The 26,122-nt window shown below is 42.3% G+C and overlaps 1 protein-coding gene across 3 annotated transcripts in view; it reads right to left on the minus strand.

Moving 5' to 3' along the window:
- itprid2 (ITPR interacting domain containing 2) overlaps positions 1-4,763 on the minus strand; it is a 285,322-nt gene extending 280,559 nt beyond the window's left edge. For 2 of the 3 annotated variants that reach the window (XM_039757742.1, XM_039757747.1), the window contains exon 1: positions 4,657-4,763. The gene's annotated coding sequence lies outside the window, so the exon portion shown is untranslated. Of the gene's footprint in view, positions 1-3,607; positions 3,705-4,656 lie in introns of those variants that run through there. The other variant, XM_039757743.1, reaches the window with a different exon arrangement.
- Positions 4,764-26,122: the final 21,359 nt, after the last annotated feature.

Below are 26,122 nucleotides of genomic sequence, written 5' to 3' on the forward strand. Positions count from 1 at the left end.
ATAGTACGATTTGTGTCACAATAATAGAAAAGCACCAAGTTTTTTTTCTGAAACCACCTATGTACATGGCCAAAGACCATGCTGCCACCCGTACGCTGGCTGGTCCTGCCTCTCAACCCAATACTGCTCTCACAGTTCCATTTCTGTTCTGTTCCCCTCTGTGCCATGCAGGGTTCTCTTATATTGCCTCTCCTAACTGGGCATGTGAGAGGATGCCAATCCATCCAAGGCACTAATGAGGCACCTGACTGACGCACACATTCACATGTGCCTTTGCCATCAGCCAGCCACCCCAACCATCCTCAGTGTGAGGCGCACTCACCTGCACCCACTTAGAGTTGCACCTCCCAGGGCACAAGGACTAAAAAAAAGAAGACCACTATCACACAGCTTGCGATTATGAGAAGCATTTTCTTTTCTTTAATGCCAAATGCATTATGGATATTCTCCACAATAACACACAAAGGTATTTTACATTCACTGAACAATAAACCTGAAGAATTTCATTAATTAAAGGAAGAAAAAAAAAAAAGTCGCCCTTGACCTATAATTCAATTTAATTGCAGGCTTAATTGAAGGCTTCTCTGGGTCAGGATATGCAGGATCTTACACAGTTAAAAGGAAAAAAAAAAAAATTACACACACACACACACCACACAGAGTAAATCTCTCCACTACAAAAGACAATCTTGAGACGAGACTGTTGCCCAAAGGTTCTTTCAAGTCCTGCCCTCCTCTCCATCATTTCTGGTTCACAGCCCACACTCGCAGTCCTCTCACCTCTCCTTCGTGTCAATGCTTTTGTCCGACTCAGTTCCTGTGCTCTCATCTCATAAATGTTTATATTTCCCTCACTTTAAGTTCCCAATAAAAGACTTGTATCCAAATCTTACTGAAGAATTTCATCCTGACGGGTTATCAACAGAAGAAATGAGTACACGGCAAATCCTAGCACCGAGAAACGAAGTCAGATAAATTAAATGCGAAAACTGTCGTTTAAACGGCATATGAATAACGTTGCATCCATGCCACAAGGTTTTCCAAAATGTACTATACACGGCATAAAATGAATAATTCCAAGGTTCATATGTACCCAAGTCTCTATTTTTTTGTCAGTGCGGCTTTGACACCATCGACCATAAGGTGCATACTAATTTAGTGTGAGCAGAAACACTTAAAATTGAATAAAAATCGAGTGACGGCTAGACATGAAGAAGGTAGATTCAGATTTGTGTGTCAGCTTTTATCCCTCTAGACCAGAGAATTTCCGGTTCGATTATCTCAAAACACCACTCACATCTGCAGTTATTCCCAGTATGTATCGTGACTGAGAGAATAAAAGTAAAAGTTACATTCCCCACACAAGTACTATACATGTACAGCGACTGTTACAGACACAAATCAAGTGCATTTACGGTATAATATTAACAATAAGAGCAGCTCATTACTGAAAATATACAAGCCCGTCAGGATCGAACCGGGGGACTGTGGATTAGAAGTCAGCAATTCTTACCGCTACGCCACGAAAGCTGTTGCATCCTCCTTGAACCTTTTGTGAAAGTGTTTATTTGATCTTTGCACTTCAGGCTTCACACATTATATACAGTCGTTTGTCTACATTTTGTCATTTATTACTAAAATATGAAAGACGTTTTTTAACAAGGTGTTTACAAAGATTGCAGAAAAAGAACACGCATGAAACGCATGTGTTCCAAATAACGATCAATTATTTCCACTCTAAAACTCCAGCACTTCACTCCCAGATAATGAAGGCTGAGACAGGGAGAATTTTGTGCACGTTCTACGTGCTTTCTGCTCGTCTTGATTAGCACATTCACAGGACAAAAGAGGCTGACAGAGAAGTGCAAACGGATTTAAGGTGGGCCAGATTTACGAGTTTTTTTCGTAGGCTTTGGTAATTCTAGTGTCAAGGCAAAGTAGCACTGGCAGATATAATGGTGCTGTACCTGGCGGTTGGTGTGCCGGTAAGGTAACTGTCTGCACCCTGTGTTTCATACAACCTGTACATTTCATTACAACAGCAATCATGTCATTACATATGCCGGGTGATAGTGGCTACCCGTTCACGCGCTGGCACCTTAGGCCTTTCCCAGAACCGCTGACCAGAGATGAAGGCATTATCCCACGAATGACCTTACGTTCTCAGTTGCAGAGCACAAACTGCTGATGGGGTCTCGACCCAATGAAGTTCTGCAGCATCATGACAGTATATGTACAAGGTTCACTAGAATTGCCCAAATAGGGACTTTTCAAGACAGCATCCGAGGCATGTTCACATATGCACATTTACAAGGAGACTGTCATTCATAAAGTGCATAGAAGTGCGTGTACACCATTTTTTTTTTTTGGCATACACATTTTTACGCTCAAATCTGTACAAAGCTTTATAAATGTGGCCCCCTGGTGTACATGCCCTCTCTTTAAACAGGCAAACACACACACAGATTAGGACAAGCTTCAAGTCTTTATGGGAAAATAAATCATACAGATAACAAATTCCTAATACCAGATAATTGTCAGTTTTTTCACATACCCCTTGGGGTCAGAGCGCAGGGTCAGCCATTGTACAGCACCCCTGGAGCAATTGAAGGTTAAGGGCCTTGCTCAAAGGCCCAGCAGAGTAGAATCTCTTTTGGCAGTGATGAGGATTTGAACTGGCAACCTCTGAGATACCAGAACAGATCCTTAGCCTCAGAGCCACCACTCCGCCCCGTAGTGGCATACTACCCCATGAGCCAAGACCAAGACGGCCCCGGGATCGAGACCAACGACCGAAAGGGCGCCCCGAGTCGAGGGAGACACCGAAGAATGACAAACAGAAAAACTCTTAGGGTGGCACGGTGGCGCAGTGAGCAAGGATACCTGGGTTTGTTTCCCGGGTCCTCCCTGCATGGAGTTTGCATGTTCTCCCCATGTCTGAGTGGGTTTTCTCCAGGTGCTCCGGTTTCTTCCCACAGACAGTCAAAAAACATGCATGTTAGGTGCATTGGCGATCCTAAATTGTCCCTAGTGTGTGCATGCGCGCGTGTGCCCTGCAGTGGGCTGGCACCCTGCCTGGGGTTTGTTTCCTGCCTTGTGCCCTGTGTTGGCTGGGATTGGCTCCAGCAGACCCCTGTGACCCCGTTTTTAGGATATAGCAGGTTGGATGATGGATAGATGACAATTATCCTAAAACAGTGAGTGACAACTTAAACCAAACCTACGGGGTGCAATACGTCATTGAAGATTCATTTCTTGAACCCCCACGTTGTTTTCCCCTGAAAAACAGGGCAGCCCCCGATAAAAAAAAAAGAGATTTTGTCACAGATATGTCATGAAGTGATGTTTATGAGGTTAAGTGCAGCAGTCAACAACAGCTAAGAATTACACAATAGGCGTCATTTTAATGGGTATGTAAAACTATACATACAGTATATCTTAAATGCCACAAGGTCTGTGCAGGTTTTTTCCCTCCTTAGGACCAAAACATGACAGGAGTTGTCCACGCCTTCCCAACTAAAACCCAACCCACTATTATGCAAACTACCATAACTTCACATTTGATTCAAAAGCATAAATTTTAAGCTTAAAAAGAAAGAAAAAATACCTGAAGATGGAGTGCTTTATAGAGTTTCGAATTCCGAATTCTCGCTGTCTCGGTAATTTCGAGTAGTCATGGCGATTTCTCAAAAAATCTGCGCACTTCACTGAGGCTTTAGCATTCAGCACGGTTTTAATACCCGCACCTCTCCGGACACGCCCACTTTCCCTTCCCGTCCCGCCCACTTCAAGTTTACAAAAGCTGGGCTGACGCTTATCATCGCACACTTCCAAAAAGGCTACATTTTCGAGATCTTTCTACAGACTTCTTAAACCTCGAGAAAACCCTGGCGCCAGCAAGACAAAACATCGTAAACTGCAATCGGGTAAAAAATAATAATAATAAACAAAAATGCAGGCCTGGTGTGCACCTCGAGAAAAAGAAAAGAGTGCTATGCTCAGAAACTCAGTAGCCGGGAAGCTGGGGCTATAAAGAAGAGAAAATTTAAGGAGAGGCGGGAGGGAGGAAAAAAGTCGACAGTCAAATGTACATTAAATCGAATCACTTGACAGCGCCGATCCCTGCACTAGAATGACAAACGGGTTCAAAAAAATCCCACCGCTCCTAGAAAAACAAACACACATACACATACCATGGCGAGGATGAAGTCCAACGGCCGCCGATAACGAGATTACGCAACTTGTCAGTTTCTCCAGAGCAGAGACCCAAGCAGTCGAAGGTAAAGGGTGGCGAGTAAAGGTGAGCAGCTGCTGCGGCGCCCCGCCCCACCCGACCCGAGCCCAGTCCAAGCCGGCCCGTCGAATCACAGCACCCCGAACTCCGCCGGTTGTTCCTACTTCTTCAGACTTTTCGGGAAGTGCCGACTAATCAGACGCCCGCCAAGAGTGTTCGGAGTGAAAGGTCACGTCTCCCGCTACAAGTACGTCGCGCTAAAGAAAAAGAACGCAACAAACCACACCGTTCGACATCGATTAATCCCCCGCACCCGAGAGGAGAGCAGACCTCGAAAAGACACTTCTAAAAACTGCACAACAATACACAGCCCATCCAACACGACCGGTCCGCTCCCAAGCCCACCGTCAGGGTCCACGTACCATAGCAAGGTCCGCTCGGGGTCTGTCACGCTCTTGCAGCCAATCGAGCACTGACTGTGTGGCTGGCCGCGCTACAGGAATCTCCAAACTTCACTAAACTTTATAAAACGGCCGCGCTTCCGCTTCCGGTCAGGATACAGCGCGCTCCTGAAACTGTGAGCTGCGTGATGCGGTGAGGAGCGGCCAGTGCTGCCCACCAGTCCAGGTGCAGTTTTCGTCCTACTAGAACGACAAATCTGAAACTGTCATCCGCTGGCGACAGAGCAGATTCTGAGGCCGTGAAATTCACTTCCACGTCTATGTGATCAGCAGCCTAGCGCGACTTGTGCGCGAGTCTCCCGTGTAGAACTGTCGTCCCGTCCAGGGCTGCACCCGGAACGGCAGGTTAGAAAAGGCATCCGTGGATGGATCGGAGTTGGAAGAAGTTGCGCACCGACTGCATAAAAGGTCTATTCAGTTTCATTGGCGATTTGCAAAAGAGTACTGGTATCTGTCAAAAAAGAAAACTATGAAGTACGGTGGAATACCAAAAAAAAGTTATCACCTAAACATATTCAAGATTTATATCGTGCCTTTCAAAGTCATATATCGTTTTTTTATTAATAATTTGTTACATTTATGTGGCGCTTTACATGGAGTGCGTTTAAATGCAAATATATACAAAATCAAGCTGAGTTTGAGTAGCCCGGTTACATAAAAATCTGGTTTCAGATTAAAAAAAAAAAGTTTACATGTGCAAGTCCACATAGGGAGTTCTCTTTTGGCAAAATACTCCACTCTCACGAAAATGCGTATAAAAGAAAAGATTAATCATCATCAACTGCTGTCCTGAATCAGAAAACAAGCTTGGAGCCTGTGTCTCTTGAGCGCTAGGGGGCGGTACTATTAAAGGTAACTCAGTTACATTGTCACGCACGGGCTCTCCACAAGGTTAAGGAGTGTGTTTATGGGAATTTTGGACCAGGAGAGCATTTGAGTTGAGGTCTGTGCAGGCCAGTCGAGTTCCTCCACACCCAACTCACTCCTCCATTTCTTTATAGACCTTGCTTTGTGCTCTGGTGCCTGTGCAGTCACGTTGCCATCCCCAAACTGTTCCCATAAAGTTGGGAGCATGAAATTGTCCAAAATGTCTTCATATGCTGAAGCATTAAGTGTTCATTTAACTGGAACTAAGGAGCCAAGCCCAACCCCACAAAATAACCCACTTCCACCAAACTTTACACTTGGCACAATGCAGTCAGGCAAATCCCATTCTCCTGGCCAGACTCGTCTATCGGATTGCGTGATTCGTCACTCCAGAGGACACGTCTGCACTGCTCTTGAGTCCAGCGGCGGTGGGCTTTACACCAGTGCATCTGACGCTTTGCCTTGCACGTGGTGATGTCATGCTTGGCTGCAGCTGCTCGGCCATAAAGACCCATTCATTCCATGACACACTCTACACTGCAATGTTCTTGAGCTTTTGGAGGTCTATAGCTATTGACTCTGCAGAAAGTTGGCGACTTCTGCCCAATGTGCCCCTCAACATGCGCTGTCCCTGCTCTGTGATTTGACGTGGCCTACCACTTTGTGGCTAAGTCGCTGTTGTTCCCAGTCGTTTCCACTTTCTTATAATACCACTAACAGTTGACTGTGGAATATTTAGTAGCAAGAGTTGATTCTACAATAAAATAAAATGAAAATAAAAAGAGGAATAACCTTGGAGGTCAATCGTCACCATGAAAACAGACAGTAGACGTCACGTAGTATATGTGTACCAAATATCAGGTCAATAGGTCAAATGGTTTGTGAGCTATAGGTGATTTAAAATCCTGGACAGACAAACGGACAGCCATGGTAGTGCATTATATAGATAGATAGATAGATAGATAGATAGATAGATATGAAAGGCACTATATAATAAATAGATAGATAGATAGATAATGAAAGGCACTATATAATAGATAGATAGATAGATAGATAGATAGATATGAAAGGCACTATATAATAAATAGATAGATAGATAGATAGATAGATAGATAGATAGATAGATATGAAAGGCACTATATAATAGATAGATAGATAGATAGATAGATAGATAGATAGATAGATAGATAGATAGATAGATGTGGAAGGCACTATATAGATAGATAGATAGATAGATAGATAGATAGATAGATAGATAGATGTGGAAGGCACTATATAGATAGATAGATACATAGATATGAAAGGCACTATATAATAGATAGATAGATAGATAGATAGATATGAAAGGCACTATATAATAGATAGATAGATAGATAATGAAAGGCACTATATAATAGATAGATAGATAGATAGATAGATAGATAGATAGATAGATAAATAGATAGATAGATAGATATGAAAGTCACTATATAATAGATAGATAGATAGATAGATAGATAGATAGATAGATAGATAGATAGATAGATAGATAGATAGATAGATATGAAAGGCACTATATAATAGATAGATAGATAGATAGATAGATAGATAGATAGATAGATAGATAGATAGATAGATAGATAGATAGATAGATAGATAGATAGATAGATTGATAGATAGATAGATAGATAGATAGATAGATAGATAGAAATGAAAGGCACTATAAGATAGATAGATAGATAGATAGATAGATAGATAGATAGATAGATAGAGCTTGAGTAATTGTAATTCTACACCAGACCAGGGGGCGGTGGAGTGTGCTGGCTGTCTCTTTCAGTTCCTTGCAGACCATTCTATGGAAATTCTGGCGGATTCTGGTGCCTCTAATGACGTCACTTCCAGTTTTCTTACCCATTTCTAATGATGTCACTTCTGGTCTCGAAGATGTTGCTTCCGGTTCTGACATCAATGAAGTCACTTCCTCCACTGGCCTTTAAAGCTGCCATCTTACCTCCATCTAGTCAGTTCTGTTTTGGACTCAGTATTGTGAACAACTCTGTTAAAACGTCAACCTTTTGCAGCCAGGGCATATTATATGGGTGGCTGCCCAAAAACTTTACGATGTCTGTTGGTCGTTTTTCTGACACTGTGTAAGCTGTACGAATCTTGGGGTCCTAGAAACTATTGAAATCGTCAGAAAATAAAATTGAAATGTAGAGAAGTCAGGTAACTGAAAGGAACAACTCAGGGCATCTTTCTCCTAGGAGGATTCGTTTTGACGATGTGCTCGCCTCTCTTGTATAATAGCTGATAAGCGAGTGACTCTCTCTTCGGAGACTCTCTTTACCTCAACTCCACCTCTCACTTCTGGGCCAGAGAGACAGACAGACAGACCCACACACTTCCACATGTATAAGACAAATGTTTTTATTTTTGTTTCTTCACTTGTGGGCAACGTCTTCCCCGTTCCCACAAGTACACAACACAGTCCAAAGCACAAACCCAATACTTTCCTTCTCTTGTTCCTTTTCTTCCTCCTCGGCAAGCTTTGTCTCCCTCCTCCCTGAGTGGTGGCTGCTGGCTCCTTTTATAAGGCACCCCAAAGTTCTCCAGGTGCTCGTTCAGGTGCTACCCAGGTTCAGGTGCGTCCAGGTGCTACTCTGGGCATCTCTCTCCTAGGAGGAATCGTTTTGCTGACATGCTCGCCTCGTTTGTGTATTATTGTGGAGGAAAAGTAAATGGGATACCATTTTACCAATGTGCTCGCCACGCTTCTGTAATAGCGGATAAGTGAGTGACTCTCTTTTCGGATGTTTCATTTTACCAACGTTCTCGCCTCACTTGCATATCCTTGGAGGTGGAGCCGTTACCCCGACTCCGCCTCTCACTTCCTGGCTGGAGAGACAGACAGACAGACGCGCACACTTTCACACGTAGACATTTATATATAAGACTAGCTGTGTAAGCCAGTGCTGTAAAAAGCCCGGGGCCCTAGTATTTTCCTCTAGAAGGCGCTAGCTCCTTGGCTAGAATAAGGTCTTTTGTAATTGTGGCGTCTTAAGTAACCCAAAACTATATAGATATAATATTGAAAGGCGATACCCCTCCATAGTGATACAGCAGGAAGAAATCACATAAAAGAAAACAACTTAGCTTTCTTTAATGACAATTTACACGGCATTACAGATGAGGAAGTCATAGCAAGACCTTTTTTACCAAGGTGGGATCTCGATGCATGCAGTCTGCTATTTTCAGGATCGGATGAAGTTATCTCCCATCCATCCGTTGGCTTCAAAGGTGTGCCAGGCAATGTGCCAAGGCTTTATACTCTTTCTTCATGTGCAGGCCCTCACTTAGGTGAATCCTGCCATTCCAAACAAGGCAAAGAGAGGATCCAATGTCATGCTGACTCTGTCACACAGAAATAGTACGATGCCCATTTTCGTAGTTGTCCCTTTCTTGTCTTCTAATGCTTGCCTAGCAGTTCTAAATGATGAGCCCCTGTGTGCTAAATCTGGCCTTGTGTTAGCTGTACATGTGAGAAGAAGCAGATTTATAAAATATTTTTGTACAGAGCACAGTGACATATTAAACATATAAACTTATATTCTGATTACACCTAGAAACTACTGAAATTGTCACAAAAAAATTGAAATGTAGAGATGTCAGGTAATTGAAAGGAACTACTCTGGGCATCTCTTTGTTTTGACGATGTGCTCGCCTCTCTTCTATAATAGCTGATAAGCGAGTGACTCTCTCTTCGGAGACTCTCTTTACCCCGACTCCACCTTGCACTTCCGGGCCAGACAGACACTTCCACATGTAGACGTTTATATATAAGAAAAATGTTTTTATTTTTGTTTCTTCACTTGTGGGCAACGTCTTCCCCATTCTTACAAGTACACAACATAGTCCAAAGCACAAACCCAATACTTTCCTTCTCTTGTTCTTTTTCTTTCTTCTCCACTCTTCCTCCTCGGCAAGCTTTGTCTCCCTCCTTCCCGAGTGGTGGCTGCTGGCTCCTTTTATAAGGCACCCCAAAGTGCTCCAGGTGCTCGTTCACCTAATTCTGGCAGAACTTCCAGGTGTGGCAGAAGAGCAGCACTCCAGGGCTCAGTAGCAGCTGCAGTACCCCCTGGCGGCACCCATGGATCCCAACAGGGCTGTATCCAACTCCATCTCCCATGAAGCCCTGCGGGAGTCCGAGGCACCACTGAAATCCATGGGGGCTGCCATCTAGCATCCCATTTGAGGAACTGTTCTGGCCACGCTTGTTCTCCTGGTCCTCTCAGTGAGGACGCGTCCCGGCCGTCTGTGACAATGGGAACTAAACGCATGAATTGACTCCATGCCATCACACTCACAATGGAAAAATGTAAAGATTAGAAAGATTAGACTCTGTAATGTCAAAGTGAAAACAGATCTCTGCACAGTGGACCAAATTAATTACAAATATTACCCACAAACTAATGGATCTCATACGTGTTCATTCCCTTAAGTCAGTATTTAGTAGATGGCAGCCATGCCAGTCTCAAGTCTGAGCGGTCAGGTCTCTCATTTTCTCCCCATTCAAAGCTGCTCAAGCGCTGTTAGGTGTCACAGAGGTCACGAGTCTTCTTCTACAACAACAACAACATTTATTTCTATAGCACATTTTCATACAAACAGTAGCTCAAAGTGCTTTACATAATAAAGAATAGAAACATAAAAGACACAATAAGAAAAACAAAATAAATCAACATTAATTAACATCGAAATAAGAGTAAGGTTTAATGGCCAGGGGGGACAGCAAAAACAGCAAAAACAAAAAAACTCCAGACGGCTGGAGAAAAAATAAAATCTGTAGGGATTCCAGACCATGAGACCGCCCAGTCCCCTCTGGACTGTGATCTGGACTGTGACTCGGCCACTCCAGGACACTTGCATTGTTTTTTTTTTTGTGAAGCCATTCCTGAGTAACTTTGGTTTTATGCTGCATTACGCGGTGCAGGTTTCTTGCAGACTCCATTGGGTCTTCCATCCAGGAATTCCTCACATTTTGCTGTGTTCATTTCCCCCATCAGGAACTTTCAGCTGTCCTTTTATCTCACTGCCTTGTCTCGCGGGATGTTAAAGTGTCTCCGAGAAAATCCCATATCGTCCTCTTCCAAGATTTTTCCTTTTATAATAGAGAAATAGCACTGTTGCACTTTTACACCATCCCCTTGCTCAGTTTGATTTGTGCCCATCTGCCAGTTCACTCGGTTCCATTACCGACAGTGTTGGGATGGAGAGGCTCCCAAACGGGAAAAGGGAGCTTGAAGCAGGATCTGCACCATCACAGGTGGGAGAGGCAACGTGCTGTTATCAGCGCAGGCTCCTAACCTGTCTCTAACGCCTAAAAGGGCAGGACAGCTGGGAGGACGGATGGGGGTACTGCAGGTGCCGGTAAAATCAATGGACATTTACTGAGGGGTGTGCATTGGTGACGAGAAGCCAAAGCTGCCTGCTTGTTTTCGTGAGCCGCATTTGATTATGAATTCTCTTCATTTTCTGAACCGGCTTTTTCATTAGTGGATAGTGGGGAGCCTAACACTAGAGGAGGAAAATCCTTCTTGAAATCCGATAGGAAAATATTACACGGGTTTTGGAACCCATCCAGCAGGACTCAGCAAATTTTCAGCCAGAAATCCACAAGAAGTCCCAACCAGGCTGGCAAAGAGACGCACCACAGGATGTCTACGTTTACCGCATTAGCGACATAATTCATGCTAAGACCCCGCTGTGAGGTTTCCTTTAAGTTGCACTCACATATTTTTGTCCTTTTTATTTTTTTTTTTTTACGAGATTTAATAAAAGTCAGCAGATTGTAACATATAGCAATACAGCTGGTGGGATAAATTTAATAATAATAATAATAATGATACATTTTATTTATATAGCACCTTTCCCATGCTCAGGGCGCTTAAATAAATGTCAGCAGGTCCAGAAAGGAAAGAAAGGAGGACCAGAGATATATGTGAGGATTGTCCAGGACAAGGGGTCCCCAACTCTGGTCCTGGAGGGCCACATTGGCTGCAGGTTTTCATTCTAACCCTTTTCTTAATAAGTGACCTGTTTATGCTGTGTGATGGGCGGCCACAGCCACTACCTGGCTGGGATGCCAGCCGAGTGGAAGGACCGGGGGAGAGGACATTGATGAGGCAATACCTTCCCTCGTCTCCTGCGTCTCCTGGGCAGCTGTGGCTCCATAGATTCCCGCAGGGCATGTCCGGAACTGGAATTTGGTGAAACCCTGTTTGGTTCCGTGGGGGCCGCCAGGGGGAGCAGCAGAGCCCTGTAGAGGACCTCCAGCGCTCCTGGCAGTGATCCCTGGTAATAGTGATGAACACTCCGGGACCTGAATAAGAGGAGCCACCTCACTCCATTGAAGGGCCAGAGTCAGCAGGAAGGATGGACAAAGCTTGAGGAAGAGTAGAAGCGGATGGACTGGCGGCAAGGAAGGGAATGGACTGTATATTTGGTGTGGTGTTGGTGGTTTGTGCACTTTTGATTGTAAATAAACACAGGTGTTGAACTGAACCCGTGTCCTGCCTGTCTGTGTCGGGGGTTAGGGTGGCGGTCTGCCCCCTAGTGGCTTACAGCTGCTAATTAACTCCTTTTCAATTCATTTTAATTGACTTGCTTTTTAAGATTTGTTCCCCTAAATTTCTCCATCGTTCCTCTGAATTGCTTAATTTCTGACCAGAGGTCCCTAACTCCAGTCCTGGAGGACCCCAGTGGCTGCAGGTTTTCATTCTGAACCTTTTCTTAATTAGTGCCCTGTTTTGGCTGCTAATTAACTTCTTTTCGGATCCATTTTAATTGACTTGTTTTAAAAGATTTTTTCCCCGGAATTTCTTCATCGTTCCTCTGAATCTCTTCATTTCTTTCCTTAAACGGCACCCAAACAGAAATGAAATTTGAAATAAGTGAGCCAACAGAAGACCAATTAAGTCAGGGCCTCAAACTCCAACCAGTTAGGCGTCGAATCTTGTTGTTAATTAAACCCGTTCTTTAATTCCATGGCTTGTTGCTGTGCAATAGAAGACATTTGTGAAATTGTTGATTTTCTGTTTTCTAAGAGCTCTGTTAGAATGTTTTGTGGACCTGAGCAGATCAACATTCTTGAGACCTTCACCTTACTGTATTTTCAGATATTGTATGATGGACACAGTTTGCCGCTCATGTTTTGCTTGATTTTGTATCTCATGATTGTTTGGCTGCTAACGGAGGACAAAGAAAACAATTCAGGAGTCTGAGTCTTCAAGAGCAAGTCAATTAAAATTAGTTGATAACTAATATTTGCTAGGATTCGATTCCAGCTTCATCAGCCATTATTGCAATTACAGCACGAAAGGGGTGGAGATGTCCAAATGCATCTTACAATCAGACTGTCATCCAATAGAGAGCAATTTTGTTTTTTGATTTTATTGATTTTACTAGGGGCGGCACGGTGGTGCAGTGGTAGCGCTGCTGCCTCGCAGTTAGGAGACCCGGGTTCGCTTTCCGGGTCCTCCCTGCGTGGAGTTTGCATGTTCTCCCCGTGTCTGCGTGGGTTTCCTCCCACAATCCACAGACATGCAGGTTAGGTGGATTGGCGATTCTAAATTGGCCCTAGTGTGTGATTGGTGTTTGTGTGTGTCCTGCGGTGGGTTGGCACCCTGCCCAGTATTGGTTCCTGCCTTGTGCCCTGGGATTGGCTCCAGCAGGCCCCCGTGACCCTGTATTCGGATTCAGCGGGTTAGAAAATGGATGGATGGATGGATGGATGATTTTACTAGGGGGTTCCCCCCTGCTCGCTTCACTCACCAATCCCCCTGGCCTGCACTACGCGCCAGCCACTTCGCATCTCTGCCACTCGCTGAATACACCCTAGGAAGGTGCAGTCGCTCATCCGAAACCCCCTCTTAAACGGTGATACAATGGGAAACACATATTTTTTTTTTTTTACCTCCTCTTTGCTCGATCAACCGCTGACTTGCTGCTGCTGCCGTGCCGTGTTATCTGCATCTCGTGCAGCACTTCGAATATTTAAAAGCATGTACCACAGCTTTCCTACTCTTTGTCTTTTATTTCCGGGCCAGGCATGGTTAAATGTCTTGGCACAAAGTCTCGTCTCGCGGGACGTGAGTTCTTGATATTTTATAGTTTAATAGCAAAATACCGGCACTTCGCAGCGGAGAAGTAGTGTGTTAAAGAAGTAATGAAAAAGAAAAGGAAACATTTTAATAATAACGTAACATGATTGACAATGTAATTGTGTTGTCATTGTCATGAGTGTTGCTGGCATATATATATATATATATATATATATATATATATATATTGTGACAGACAGTCGAGTCCCATGCCCGGCTCTGCTGCATACGTCCCAGGGGAGCCACCATGGACAGTGCAATGCCTCCCCCGGGGCACCTGCCTGGCCGTGGGTCCTTCCTCAGTCTTCCCCGTGGCTCCATGGGACATGGAGTCCACCACAGCCCGGTTGGGAGATGGGGTGGCGCTAGGGGTGCTGGAGAGCCAGCCGCTACATTGGACGACTTACCAGCCCCACCCAGAGGTGCAATTAAGACCAGCTGGTCAGGCACCTGGAGCACTTCCGGGTGGGTTATAAAGTGGGCCAACCTCCCTTCATTCTTGGCCAGAATCGGGAGGAAGAGGATAAGGTTGCCTGGGAGGAGTGGTGGTGCCAGAAAGAGTTGTTGTGTGGGATTTATAGTGCTTTGGGACTGTGTATTGCCTGTGGGTCACGGGGAAGGCGTGCACCCACGGGTGAAGAAAAAATAAAAGCCTGTGTGTTTTGAACACGTGCCTCTGCGTAGTCTGTGCCGGGTTGGGCGCTATATAGCGCCTTTTACTATATATATATATATATATATATACACACACACACACATATAAACATATATACACATATATATAAATATACATATATATAGTGAATTTCCCCTTGGGATTAATAAAGTATCTATCTATCTATCTATTTATCGATCTATCTATCTATCTATATATACATATATATATACATATATATATATATACACACACACACACACACACACACACACACACATATATATACATATATATGCATATACATATCTACATATATATATATATTTACTCTCACCTAAAGGATTATTAGGACCGTCATACTAATCCGGTGTTTGACCCCCTTTCGCCTTCAGAACTGCCTTAATTCTACGTGGCATTGATTCAACAAGGTGCTGAAAGCATTCTTTACAAATGTTGGCCCATATTGATAGGATAGCATCTTGCAGTTGATGGAGATTTGTGGGATGCACATCCAGGGCACGAAGCTCCCGTTCCACCACATCCCAAAGATGCTCTATTGGGTTGAGATCTGGTGACTGTGGGGGCCATTTTAGTACAGTGAACTCATTGTCATGTTCAAGAACCCAATTTGAAATGATTCGAGCTTTGTGACATGGTGCATTATCCTGCTGGAAGTAGCCATCAGAGGATGGGTACATGGTGGTCATGAAGGGATGGACATGGTCAGAAACAATGCTCAGGTAGCCCGTGGCATTTAAACGATGCCCAATTGGCACTAAGGGGCCTAAAGTGTGCCAAGAAAACATCCCCCACACCATTACACCACCACCACCAGCCTGCACAGTGGTAACAAGGCATGATGGATCCATGTTCTCATTCTGTTTACGCCAAATTCTGACTCCACCATTTAAATGACTCAACAGAAATTGAGACTCATCAGACCAGGCAACATTTTTCCAGTCTTCAACTGTCCAATTTTGGTGAGCTCGTGCAAATTGTAGCCTCTTTTTCCTATTTGTAGTGGAGATGAGTGGTACCCGGTGGGGTCTTCTGCTGTTGTAGCCCATCTGCCTCAAGGTTGTGCGTGTTGTGGCTTCACAAATGCTTTGCTGCATACCTTGATTGTAACGAGTGGTTATTTCAGTCAAAGTTTCTCTTCTATCAGCTTGAATCAGTCGGCCCATTCTCCTCTGACATTTTCGCCCACAGGACTGCCGCATACTGGATGTTTTTCCCTTTTCACACCATTCTTTGTAAACCCTAGAAATGGTTGTGCGTGAAAATCCCAGTATCTGAGCAGATTGTGAAATACTCAGACCGGCCCGTCTTGCACCAACAACCATGCCACGCTCCAAATTGCTTAAATCACCTTTCTTTGCCATTCTGACATTCAGTTTGGAGTTCAGGAGATTGTCTTGACCAGGACCACACCGCTAAATGCATTGAAGCAACTGCCATGTGATTGGTTGATGAGATAATTGCATTAATGAGAAATTGATCAGGTGTTCCTAATAATCCTTTAGGTGAGTGTGTATATATATTAGGGGTGGGACTCGATTAAAAAAATTAATCTAATTAATTAGAGGCTGTGTAATTAATTAATCTTGCTTAATCGCATGTAATCGCACATGAAAATTTGCCCCAAATCGCAATTTTTTTTATTTTAATTTAAAAGGGTTTTAGTGGGCGACAGAATCAAATAATAGACATGGACATGAATATTGTAAACTCAAGCTCTATTAATTTCTGAAAAAAAATGTATTTAAACTGCATTTCAATTCAAAACAGAAACAAAAATATCATCCTTGGTTAAAATTGGGCAGACTTAAAATTAAAGTGGTATTCTAAGTACTTTAAGTACATTTTCAGAATGGTATTGTCTTTAAATAATAATAACAAAAATTTCAACATAAAGTGCAGTTTTTCTTCTTAAAAAAATAAGGCAGAAACATAAAATTTAATTTGACCAGCTTCACCTTTAAACTCTGAGTAACCTTAGCAAAAATTATTTTGTACATTAGGCTAAGACAGTGTGATCATTGAACATTTTGTAATTAGATGTAATTAGAGTTACTAACGGTTACGGAAGTCCAATGATCCCCAGTAAGAGCCACAAAGTCCGCTTTCTGTAATGCATCTAATTTTGCTTGCTTTTCAGTGTCATGAAGCTGTTGAATTTTACTTGAAATAGTCTCTCGGCACGGCACTTGAAAAGTTGGATCTCCTGACGCCAACTGTAGCACATTTTCTAACCCCCTATCTTCCACCACTGTTAGTGGTCTACAGTCCAAAGCAATCAATTTTGCGAGAGAATTTGTAAGTTTGACCGATGTTGACTTACTAATTTTGGTCCTGAAGCCAGTCATTTCATGAGGTTTGGGCTGCCGACATCTTTTGTTGGTACTCGAACTCGTACTGCTAGTGCTAACAACATACACAGTTTCTGTGCTCGCTGTAACATGTTTTGCATTTAGATGACACCATAAGGTTGAAGTGCTTCGGTGATATGCAAACTCATTTTTGCACAAAACCACGCTTTTATCAAGGCTTCCGTCGGGTAGTCTTTTGAAATGAAATTTGCCTCCAATCAGTCCTAGCAACGCGCTTTCTTCCAACTCTTACATTTTTGTAGCTCTGATGTGTGCATCAGTGTAATGGATGTACCAGGAAATCATGCATTGACAAAAGTTCCCGTTTGCTTGGAATTGAAAGTGTGATTAAATGCGTTATTTTTTAACGCGTTATGGAGTACATGCATCGAAGCTTCTCAGCTGTGCTTGTGCTAAGAAAAGGAAACATTTTAAAAATAACGTAACATGATTGTCAATGTAATAGTTTTGTGACCGTTATGAGTGTTGCTGTCATCAAGGATTTGATTATCATTATTTCTTTCAATCAGGTGCGTATTTCGAGGATGTGTTGTGTTCAAGTTACATTCATTGTTTGTCAACCGTTGTAAAGATAACAGGTTTCATTCATCGAAGTGTTCACTACCCAAATCGGTACTCGTGAATGTAAGATGTTCAACGGGCATTCCCGGGATTAAGTTGTGGAAATTGCCTGTGAACATTTAGCGGTAGCATGTGTATGAACTTAATTTAATCTTTTCCAGTCCTGCAAAGTCAGTTGACGTGAGCCGCTCGGAGTACATGCATCGAAGCTTCTCAGCTGTGCTCGTGCGATCTCGCGATGTCAACGGCTTTATTTAATGTTAGCTAAGACCCGGCACTTAAAAGTTTCTTGCTACAGCAATTTTAACTCCGCTACAAAGTGATCCAAAGTCTGGTTTATACCTCATGTCTTCTCATTAAACTTGTATCTCGCGAATACCGTATTCATCGTAGGCATGACAAACCGCAGTGTCTATAAACTTAATTTAAACTTACGGTTTACACCGTGCTTTGTTTCCGCAGCAGCTGCACCTATGAATATGCTTGTATGCATCACTCGCTTCATAATCTTTTGCTTCCTTTCTCAATTGTGAAATGGCGTTTTTTGTTCAGCGCTCTTTGGAGCTCTTCCTTGTTTTCTATGTACTGTGTTCACAGTCATTTCACGTGATTACGTGGGAGGCGTGATGATGTCACACACAACTCGGGCTGAAGTCCATTACAGTATATGGAGAAAAATAGGTTCCAGTTATGACCGTTACGCGTAGAATTTCGAAATGAAACCTGCCCAACTTTCATAAGTAAGCTGTAAGGAATGAACCTGCCAAATTTCAGCCTTCTACCTGCACGAGAAGTTGGAGAATTAGTGATGAGTCAGTGAGTGAGTCGGTGAGTGAGGGCTTTGCCTTTTATTAGTATAGATAATTTAAAAATGGAATAAGAAGCTGAAAATCTAACAACATCACATTAATATTCGATAAATTCTGAAAAGACTGATACCAAACCCAATTTAAAGTGTGACAAAAAAGTGACATAAAAGTGTGACATAAAATCATTGCACTTTTAGGTTTAGGATTTTATATATAGAGAGCAGATTAAAATCAAATAGCATTCCATACAAATAATTCAAGTTTTACAGAAAAAGTGTTTGAAACAAATCAACCGCCACCCCTGAGAACGAGAGTAAAACTTAAAGCTAGTAAAAATAAGTAAATAGATAAATTAATAAATGAATAAAGATAAATGGAGTAAAAGAGGGGAGAGAATCTGCTTCCTCAATTTAACTCTTTGAGGGGTGAATATTTTTTCCAAAAAACATAGTTTCTGAAAAGCAATGGTTTCACACAGAAATCAACATAAAACGTCTGTTGCTGCCTACTGTGGCTGCCAGTTTGCCAAGAATGTGCGGCAGGCTTGCTGCCAGGCTGTCTTCACTGGTCGCTGTGCATTTCAATCTGGTTTCTACCTCTTATCATTGTGAAGTGGCAGTCCTCCTGGCGAACAGTGCCGTAGGTATATCAGCTACATGAACTTGTTCAGCACCACAATTAGCTGGGGACCAGTCAGCTGAAGCTGAAACCTCACGCTCGTTTTCAATCACTTGTATCAAAATCGGAGTCCGAACAGTCATAGTCCAGTTCAGAGAGAATAGGCAAAACTTTGTCCACAGAGTATTTTGCTTTACACATTCGCTTTGATCTCTCACCATTATGTCAGTGCCATTTTTGCCGTTGTTTGCGCCTTACTACTCACACGAGTGCAGGAAATCAATCAAACCAATGAAGCTAACTTTCCTTCTAGCAACGAGAGTCCAACTAAAACATAACGGTTGGTTTTGTCACAGTTTACAGTTGATTACCATCATCAACTCCTCCTTTCGACAAAAGTCGACATCAGCCCTGAAAGAGTTAAATGCTTATTCTAAAATGTAATTGATCAGATCCTGCCAGGTTTTGAAAAAGTTTTATACAGATCCTCTAAGTGCAAATTTGATTTTTTCCAATTTCAGATCATATATAACATCAGTTAGAACATTAGAACAATCTAGACGAGAACAGGCCATTCAGCCCAACAAAGCTCGCCAGTCCTATCCACTTGTATCCTCCAAGAAAACATCAAGTCGAGTTTTGAAAGTCCCTAACGTCTTACTGTCTACCACATTACTTGGTCGCTTATTCCAAGTGTCTATCGTTCTTTGTGTAAAGAAAAACTTCCTAATGTTTGTGCGAAATTTACCCTTAACAAGTTTCCAACTGTGTCCCCGTGTTCTTGATGAGCTCATTTTAAAATACAAGTCTCGATCCACTGTACTAATTCCCTTCAGAATTTTAAACACTTCAATCATGTCACCTCTTAATCTTCTTTTGCTTAAACTGTAAAGGCTCAGCTCTTTTAATCTTTCCTCATAATTCAACCCCTGTAGACCTGGAATCAGCCTAGTCGCTCTTCTCTGGACCTTTTCTAGTCCTGCTATGTCCTTTTTGTAGCCTGGAGACCAAAACTGCACACAGTACTCAAGATGAGACCTCACCAGTGTGTTATAAAGGTTGAGCAGAACCTCCTTGGACTTGTACTCCACAGATCAAGGCGCTATATAACCTGACATTCTGTTAGCCTTCATAATGGCTTCTGAACACTGTTGGGAAGTTGATAGCTTAGAGTCCACTATGACTCCTAAATCCTTCTCATAAGGTGTACTCTCGATTTTCAGACCGCCCATTGTGTATTCAAACCTCACATTTCTACTTCCTATGTGTAATACTTTACATTTACTGACATTAAATTTCATCTGCCACAAATCTGCCCAAGCCTGTATGCTAACCAAGTCCTTCTGTAATGATAGATTCCAAATTATCTGCTAATCCACCTATTTTGGTATCATCTGCAAACTTAACCAGCTTGTTCCTTATATTCCTACCTAAATAATTTATATATATTAAAAATAGCAATGGCCCTAGCACTGACCCCTGCTGGTCACCACTCTTAACATCAGCCAGTATTAATGAGGTTCCTCGCACCATCACCCTCTGCTTCCTGTGTCTGAGCCAATTCTGCACCCATCTAAAAACATCACCCTGAACTCCCACTTCTTTTAATTTGATGCCCAACCTCTCATGTGGCACCTTATCAAATGCTTTCTGAAAGTCCAGATAAATAATATCATAAGCTCCACTCTGATCATATCCTTTTGTTGCAACCTCATAGAATTCCAACATGTTAGTAAAACACGACCTCCCTCTTCTGACCCCACACTGACTGTTCCTAATAACTCCTGTCCTTGCCATGTGTTGCTCAATCTTATCCTTAATAATTCCTTCCATTAACTTTCCTGTGATGTTTCATGTTAAGCTTACTGGCCTATAGTTGCTTGGATCTGCCCTGTCACCCTTTTTATATAATGGGATGATATTTGCCATTTTCCAGTCCTTTGGAATCTCTCCAGTGCGCAGTGACTTCCTAAAAATATGTGTCAAGGGTTTATATATGTACTCACTAGCCTCCTTAAGAACACGAGGATAAATATTATCTGGGCCTGGTGATTTGTTTGATGTTTGTTTGTTGAGTTACCTGCTGACTTAACAGAGGAGAGTTAGGATTCTTCCAGCTGAGCAAAACAAGTCTACGTGCTAATAGTGTAGTAAAGGCCATTACAGTTTGTTTGTCCTTCTCTACTTTAAACCCCTCTGTGAGCCCACCAAACACAGCTGTTAGTGCATTAGGAGGGATTGGGATCCCCAAGCTGTCTGATGGGTATTTAAGGTTATTAGAAATAAACTTGATGCATTAGGGTTAAAAATCAAGACGGAGGTAAAGAATTTAGGGGTAACAATTGACTCGGACTTGAATTTTAAATCACATATTAAACACATTACTAGGAAGTTTTTTTCACTTGTATAGAAAAAGTTAGACCTCTTATATTTTTGCAAGATGCTGGGAAATGAGTTCACGCTTTTGTTTTTAGTCGGCTAGATTACTGTAACGCACTCCTCTCAGGACCGCCAGAAAAAAGACATCAATCGATTACAATGAGTGCAGAACGTAGAATCTTAACTGGGAAAAAAAAAATCCGAGCACATCACCCCAGTCTGAGCATCACTACACTGGTTACCGGTGCCATTTAGAATTGACTTTAAAATCCTGCTGATGGTTTACAAAGCCTTCAATCATCTGCTCCATCTTATATCTCAGAATGCCTGTCACTTTACACTCCAAATTGTAACCTTAGATCTTCAAATGAGGGTCTGCTTAGAATTCCAAGATCTAAACTTAAAAGAAGTGGTGAGGCAGGCGGGCGGCCTTCTGCTGTTATGCACCTCAAATCTGGAATATGAGTTTACTGTTAGAAATTCACCAGGCTGATACGGTGGAGCACTTTAGACAACTGCTAAAAACCTGTTATTGTAACATGGCTTTCTCAGAGCTTCATTTTAGTTTAATCCTGATGCTCTGCATATTCAATCAATTATCATTATCATTCATGGTGGCTCCAAAATCTGTACTAATCCCTACTTTCTCTGCTGTTCTTTTTCTACGCCCCCACCACCTGATCAAAGCACTGTGCTGTCCCTCCATTAAAGTCCATATGACCATCATCGTCAAGTTCTTCCATGTGAACCCTGAATACAATGAGGACTGATTGAGGTCATTGATGTTAGGTAGAATGCCTAGAGGGGGCTGGGAGGTCTTGTGGCCTCGGGATCCCTTCAGATTTTTTTTTTCTCCAGCTGTCTTTAGTTTTTTTTTTTCTGTCCTCCCTGGCCATCGGACCTTACTTTTATTCTAGTGTTCCCTAATTCTATTTTCTTATTAATTTGTCTTTTTTCTCTTTCTTCATCATGTAAAACACTTTGAGCTCATCATTTGTATGAAAATGTGCTCTAGAAATAAATGTTGTTGTTGTTGTTGTTTTGGTCCACAATGATGTTAATTTGATTACACATCCAAAGCATGTAGCCCGGTGAGGCTGGAGCTCGATTGCAACGTTCGCAGATTGGATCTCGCCCTGGAAACATTTTGGACAATTTTAAATGAGACCGATGTGCTCAATATATAATTTTGAGTTGAATAATTGTATGCTTTGCGCATATGGAGCTCGAATGAATTCTGTGCATTGCTACCTTCCACTCCTCTTCTGAGATGTTGAGTGAGAGATCCTTTTCCCACTGTGCCCTGGGATCTTTGAAAGAGAGGGGCTGTAAAATAGTTTTATATATTATGGTGATGCTGTCCGAGTCCTCAAGACTGATCAATATTTTTTCCAGTATAAAGGTAGGTGGGAGGTCAGGTGCTCTAGAGAGGAGATGAGTGAAGGTCAGTAGGACCACCACAACAGAATACATGTGTGTGAATGAGAGGGAGGTCAGTGAAAGGGTGAGGATGCAAGGAGTAGAGTTGGCGAAGGTGGAGGAGTTTAAATACTTGGGATCAACAATACAGAGTAATGGGGGTTGTGGAAGAGAAGTGAAGAAGAGAGTGCAGGCAGGGTGGAGAAGAGTGTCAGGAGTGATTTGTGACAGACAGCGAGAGTGACAGGGAAGGTCTACAGGAAGGCAGTGAATCCAGCTATGTTTTATGGGCTGGAGACGGTGACACTGACCAGAAAGTATAGGAGACAGAGCTGGAGGTGGCAAAGTTAAAGATGTTAAGATTGGCATTGAGTGTGACGAGGATGGACAGGATTAGAAATGAGGACATTAGAGGGTCGGCTCGGGTTGGACGGATGGGAGACAAAGTCAGAGAGGCAAGATTGAGTTGGTTTGGACATGTGCAGAAGAGAGATGCTGGGCATATTGAAAGAAGGGTACTAAGGACAGAGCTGCCAGGGAAGAGGAAGCGAGGAAGGCCTTAGAGAAGGTTTATGGATGTGGTGAGTGAGAACATGCAGGTGGTAGGTGTGAGAGAGCAAAATGCAGAGGACAGGATGATTTGCTGTGGCGACCCCTAACAGGGGAGGAAGAGGAAGAAGAGGAAGGTGGGAGGTGCGGAAAATCGGGCAGGTTCTGTTTAACAAAGTTTCGAATTTGTAGGTAGTGAAAGAAATGTGTTGCTGGAAAGTTAAATTTAAAATGTAGTTGCTCAGAAGAAGCAAATAAGTTGTCTATGTACAGATCTCTAAGTGATTTAATCCCAAATGTTTTCCAGACATTAAAAACTGCATATGATAGAAAGAATTTGTCCTATGAAATTTCAGTCGGCTGTCCTGTATTATGAACAGTCTGGTGTCCTGGTTTTCTGATGTCGCTATAATGCTTCATTTTGCATTTGGGTTAAATAAACTCGCACATTGGTAACATAAATAGACTATGGACCGCTGATCTCCTCTGTAAATTAGACTGAATGTAATATCTGCACCTCAACCGTCCGCGTGTCCAGTTACTCTTCTTTTTTTTTTGTTTGGCATTTTGAGAAGCCGGTGGCCATCACAATTTTTGAATGGGTGAAACAGTCTGTCTAGGCCAGGGGTCCCCAACTCCAGTCCTGGAGGGCCGCAGTGGCTGCAGCTTTTCATTCTCACCATTTTCTTAATTAGTGACCTGTCTTTGCTGCTAAGTAACTAGTGCCTTTCACATCTATCTATCTATCTATCTATCTATCTATCTATCTATCTATCTATCTATCTATCTATCTATCTATCTATCATATAGTGCCTTTCACATCTATCTATCTATCTATCATATAGTGCCTTTCACATCTATCTATCTATCTATCTATCTATCTATCTATCTATCTATCTATCTATCTATCTATCTATCTATCTATCTATCTATCTATCATATAGCGCCTTTCACAACTATCTATCTATCTATCTATCTATCTATCTATCTATCTATCTATCTATCTATCTATCTATCTATCTATCTATCTATCTATCTATCTATCTATTATATAGTGCCTTTCCTGTCTTCCTATCTATCTATCTATCTATCTATCTATCTATCTATCTATCTATCTATCTATCTATCTATCTATTATATAGTGCCTTTCCTGTCTATCTATCTATCTATCTATCTATCTATCTATCTATCTATCTATCTATCTATCTATCTATCTATCTATCTATCTATCAAAGTTCACTAGGTTGGTTTTAGAACTTGTTCTAATCCATTGCAGGGTTATGGGGGACCAGAGGCTCTCCCACCAGGGCCTGGGCAGAACAGTAGTCCATCACATGGACCAGCCTCACTCACACACAGACACACCACGTTCACACACTTAATGATAATTTATAAGTGCCAATTAACATAATCCAAATAAATAAATAAAACCCTTTTGTAATTCTTTCTGTGACTGAACACGTCTGGTTGTAGTAATTTTCGTGAGATGGAATTTGCATGCTTGGTTTTGACAAATGTTAGGCAATAGCAGAAGTGAATGTCAAAGTTTATTGCAGCGAGTGTCCATTACGGGTATCAGGGGAATGTGGCACTCTGAATGTAAATTACAGGGTGACCTGATTTTCAAAGTCTCCAAACTTGTGCAGCATGTACAGTATGGCCAGGAGCTCAAAGCCCTCGCTCATAATGGCTGCTTTACTTCATTGTCATCAGAGGGGGATTAGGACACAAAGAAAAGAAGCCCACACTAATAATTAACAGTGCCGTTTGTTCTTGCCTGCTTCGCAATGTTGTTTTTAAATCCATCCCAAGTTCTTAATGAAGTTTTCTTTCCCTGTCAGAGTTTTGACTGTGCTAATATTCTTTTTAATTCTTTGTGACCCTTGCAGAATCGTAAATCTATTCTAAGCATATTGTGAGGATGCTTGTGTCAGCAGAGAAATGTGTGAATAGATTGGCGGCCTGTTATGACCGCGACATTTTAATATTCTTCCGTTATTTATCGAGTCACATAACTTGAAATCAGGACGTGTGGTCATTCTAAATTATAGCCTCAGTAAAATAGTGAATAATGATAAATTGCAGATAATGGAGCTGTGAGTTTGGTTTAGTGTCAGGTTAAGTATGAAGTAAATGTTTATTTGCTTAGTGTGCAACTGCTTGCATACCCACGAGACTTCATGCATGTCTAAGTAACCCTTTGTTTTCCGTGCTTGCCTTTTATACTGTTACTGTTAGGTGAATCTGTTACAAATTAAAACTCCCTGTGGAATGAGATCCTGCTGCCTGGCTTCTCTTCTGTTTGCACTCGAGCCGCTGGGAAGACTCCATAAAGCGGACTAAACTTGTGGATGGAGAGGTTTTCCCGCGCGAGTCTATCGCGACTTTTTGACTGTGGCTCACCATCCTGCGTGTGAGTGTCCATGTGTGAACGCAAGCAGCCACAGATCTCGATTATCTATCCCCGCATGTTGTCTGCGACTGCGCCAATCCGGAGTGAAAAAGAGGAAAATTGACAAAACATATGGGATGGTTTAACCGCTGTCCAGGCAAAATCGAAACATTAAACTAATTCAGAGTTCAAGTCACACAAAATGTTCCTCCGTTTAAGACAAACAAGCTCACAAGTTAGCCAAATCTTTTCAATGGGAGATTTTGAAAATTAAAAACTGTGAACGGTGCGATTTGCATGAGATATGTCGACAACAAATTGAACTGTTTAGACAAATGGCTTTGAAGAATAAGTGTGCACATCTCAACAAAATTGATCCACTGGAGACCAAGTTGTTTCGTGCAGACAGAAAGAGAGAGAGAAAGACTAGGCTACCACAATAGGTGCTTTCTGTATTATGAGCGCACCTAAAAGCCATCCAGAATCTCCTTCAGATATATAAAAAAACTGCACTGGTGTAACGGTTGTCACATATTTTTATTGTTGTGTATGCTTTTAACTGTTTCTGCCACATGCTTCCTTTAGAGATTATGTCCAGAGGAATTATTGACTGTGGGATATTTCTTTAAGGGGAGTAGGGGTCCAAA

Source organism: Polypterus senegalus, chromosome 6 (genome assembly GCF_016835505.1).
Source record: "Polypterus senegalus isolate Bchr_013 chromosome 6, ASM1683550v1, whole genome shotgun sequence".
NCBI classification, from domain to species: Eukaryota; Metazoa; Chordata; class Cladistia; order Polypteriformes; family Polypteridae; genus Polypterus; species Polypterus senegalus.